We start from the raw sequence: 4,128 nt of genomic DNA, 5'->3' as shown, positions 1-4,128 counted from the left end.
ACAATACGCCAATTAGCACAAATGGTAAGTTCCGACAGTGCCTACAAGTGTGCCTACTGGCCGCTAAATGGCAATACCGGTTTCAAATGTATACACCTGGTATATATATATACATATATATGTAACACCTGACTTGCATGTTGGTGGCGGTAGTGAGAAAGTGTGCAGTGACAGGCGGCGAGAAGTTTTTACGGAGTTTGTGTGAAAGATATGAGTGGAGTGTGAGGGTGGAAGGCTAGAAGGTGAGTACGATTGCGAGGGGTACTTTGGAAAAATATAAATTAATTAACATTGTAGTTCGAGGGTGGGATTTGGCTCAATAGGAAAGTGAGGTTAAGTTTGCAAGTGAGCGGGGCAATTTTGTGATCAGAAGTTTGGACCTTTATGGCGGACAAGGATGGTTCATGCAGTGCTGGGGGATGTTAGGGATGAGAAAAGGGAGTCTGCAGGGAATGTTAGGGGTAAATAGGGCAAAGAAACTGAAATTTTAAGGTGGTAAGCGACAGCAACCTTAAGAATCATTTGTTGGCTGCAGTGCGTACTTGGGTGTATGCATAGGTTACTGTTACCGCCAGAAAAGCGGGAGGTGGGCCAGCTGTGCATGGCCTGATGTCGAGTGGCGAGACAGGGAGGGGGAAGAATCTGAGCGAAGGAAGAGATAAGGCAAGGGAGAGAGTGTTTAGTGCAAGCTGGTGGGAGGATCTCTTGAAAAGGAAAAGGGAAAGCAAAGAGAGTCCGGAGAAAAGCGCGTTAAAGAGTCCATTTAAAAAAAGCGAACGTAAGATGGGGGCTATTAAGCGGATGGAAAGTATGAGGGAGCACCCTTAGGGTAAGGGAGAAAAAAGAGGATAAAATAAAGGAGAGAGCGGGGGAAGAAAAGGAAGGGGGTGGAAGTGATGCTACAAAGCATAGGGTGGGTTAGAGGCAAGGTTGGAAAGTGAGGGCGGAGGGGAGAAAGGACACTGAAGTAGCGCTCGTGGAATTGAAGAGCTGGGAAGAAAAATTGGGCGTAATGCGTAACAGAAATAGGATGTTTTTAGGAGGGAAAGGGGCAGGGCGTGCAAATGAGGACTGTAAACATAGGAGCGGCAAGGCATACGTTTTTGAATGTGTAAAATAAAGATGGGATGGAAAGGATTAAAGAAAGGGTGGAAAACTTACTAGGAGAGAGAGATCGGAGTTCGGTGTTACTGCAGGGGGACTCTAATGTGAGAATTAGGTAGAAAGGGGATTTGTACCGGGAAGGGGAGAGCTTCGAAAGAAAATCGAGGGATGAGATAATAAATAATGAGGGGGAGATTCTAAGAGACTGGATGGAGGACAGAGGCTGGGCGGTGGCGAATAGTATGGTAAAAGGGGACGAAGAGGGAGATTACACGTATGTGAGTAAGATGGATGTTTCGGTGATAGACTATGTGATTATGAATATGCAAGGGTAGAGGAGAAGTGTCGTTAGGGGAGAGGGTGTAATGGACGAGAGAGGCGATAGAGAGATATTAGGACCAGTTGGGTACCGTAATCTTCAAGGGGGAGTCTGTGGGCGAGGTATGGGAGGATCTAAAAGAGAAAGTGAAAGGTTATATGCAAAAGAAGGTATTTAGTAAGAAGAAAAAAGGAATGGTGTATCCATGGTAGGATAGGGAATGTAAAATGATGAGGAGAAAGGCGTAAAAGAATTTCAGGAAGTGGAAGGAAGAAACCGCAAAAAGAGAAGAGTACGCGGAAGAGCGATGACGGGAGTAGAAGAACGAATGAGGTAGAGGAAGAGGAGCTGAATGACGAGGAGATAGAGAAAAATAAAAAACTTGAAAAAATCTAAGTCAGCAGGGTTGGACGGAGTAAAGAATGAAGTATGGCTGTTTGGGACACAAGAGGTAAGATAGAGGCTGAAGGAGATAATGAAGAAAGTATAAAGGGTGAGGGATTTCCAAGAGGGAGGAGGGGGGATTAATAGTATCACTGCATAAGAAAGAGGTTAGGAGAGGCAGGAAAATTATAAAGGAATTACGCTAATGAATACTGCGCACAAAATATACGCCATGGTGTTGGCAGATAGGCTGCGCAAGTATGTTAAGGGGAAAGGAATATTGCCGGAGACGCAGGCGGGCTTCAGGGAGGAAAGGAGTACTATCGACAATATTTACGTCTTGCAGCTTATGGTGGATAGAGAACGAACCAAAAAGGGTGCCAAAGTGTACGCGTTTTTTGTAGATCTAAAGGGTGAGATGCCTTCGGTGGATAGGAGGAGGTTGTGGGAGGAAATGAAAGAGAAGGGATTGTAGAGGGGCCTCATCAAGAGGGTAAGGGAGGTATACGAGGAGACGAAAGATTGTGCAGGGAATCTCTGAGGGATTCTGGAAGGATCAGGGGTTGAGGCTAGGGTGCCCGCTTAACCCAACGTTTTTTTCAATTTTGATCACGGATATGGATGACATAGTGCTGCTAGCAAAGAGCGAGGAGCCTTTGAAGAAGATGCTGAAATGGTTGAGAAGATACGTCGACAAAAATAGGTTAGAGTTAAATGCGGGAAAGTCGAAGGTTTTCGTTTTCAGGCAAGGAGGTGGGAGGGATAAGGGAGGGGAATTGAAGGGAAAAGCGGTGCAGGAGGTGAAAGAGTTTGTGTAGCTGGGCTTCCCGTTTCAAAGGAATGGGGGGGGCGGGGTGGATGGTCATATAAAAGAGAGGGTGAGAAGGGCAAATGTGGTGATATGGCAGGTGTAGGGGCTAGAGAAGAGGTTGTTCGCAGATGATTTCATAAGGAGGATGAAATGGTTTGATTTGCTTGTGATAAGTGTCTTATTTCACGGAGTTGAGGTGTGGGGGTGGCGAGTGAGTGAGGAGGTGTATAGAATACAGGATAGGTATGTAAAGTGGACACTGGGGCTGGCAAAGAATGCACCGAACTATATTGTCCGGAGGGAGACAGGCAGAACGAGTTTAGGGATTATAACGGGGAGTCGAGCGTGTAAATATAAGAAATTTTTAGATGAGGGGGGAAGTAAGCTGGTTAGAGAATGTTGGTGGGAAGAGAAGAATAGATGTAGTGGTGCCAAGATGGAGGTTATAGATTATAGATGGATGAAGTGAGAAGCATGTACGAGGAAGGAAGGAAGGTATATGAGTTGGTTCGAAAGAATGGCATGAAGAAAGAGAAGGCAGAAGGAGAGGAGAGAATAAGAGAGTCAAGGTATAATGGGAACTATATGTGAATTATGTGAAGGGAGAGAGCGCAATATTTGTGTGAGAAAGGAGAGCAAGGAAGTCAGGAACTTATAGCGAGAATGAGGTGCGGTTGCATGGAAGGTTATAATAGGTTCTGGCTTTCTAGAGAGAGGATAATGTGTAAACTGTGCGGGAAAGGGGACGCAAGAGTTGAGTATTGGTTGGAGGAATGTGAAGAAGTGGAAAGGAGTGGGATGAGCATGGAGGTATTGCTGTATGAAAGGGGAGACAACAGGGTAGTAGCATGGGTGAAGATGGTGTTGGGTAAGATGGAGAAGAAGAGACGGAAGGAGGAAGAGGAATAAAGAAGGCCAGATTGTAAATAGGAGAGAAAGTAGATGTAAGGCAATGGTAAATATTGTAAATAGCAGTGAGAGAGGAATGCGTGCGAGGCGAGGCGCAGCGAGGAAGGTTAGAATATAGAGGCGAGCGGATTAGTTATAAGGTCTGGATGGATGTTAATTTGTATTAGTTAGCTGTAAGAAAATTCTTTAAAAAAAACTAGAAGTGTAAGCAAGTCAACTTTTTAAGGCCAGCAGGCCGAAAAATAAAAGTTTATCTATCTATAAGTAGCACCTGATTTGTCCTATTTATCCTTCCGAGATTAGAAACCTACATTTAAAGATACATTTTTTTAATTTGGCGATGAAACCTTGGAGATCCATTGAAACTAAGCTTTTCGAATGCAGAGTGAATACTAAAGTAACCAACTTTAAGTGATGCTTATAACTGCCATATGGCTGATTAAAATATCTTTCTAAACCGCTAAACTGAAAGTAAATTTATTCGCATTTGCGTGAATAATCCAGATTTGAGAAAATTTTTCCTATTCAAAATTGGTGGTACCATCATGCCCAATATCTCGATCAATATACATCATATAACAAAAATAACGAAAATACGTTT

This window comes from Belonocnema kinseyi, chromosome 2 (genome assembly GCF_010883055.1).
Source record: "Belonocnema kinseyi isolate 2016_QV_RU_SX_M_011 chromosome 2, B_treatae_v1, whole genome shotgun sequence".
Lineage (NCBI taxonomy): Eukaryota > Metazoa > Arthropoda > Insecta > Hymenoptera > Cynipidae > Belonocnema > Belonocnema kinseyi.
This window is presented reverse-complemented; position numbering follows the sequence as displayed.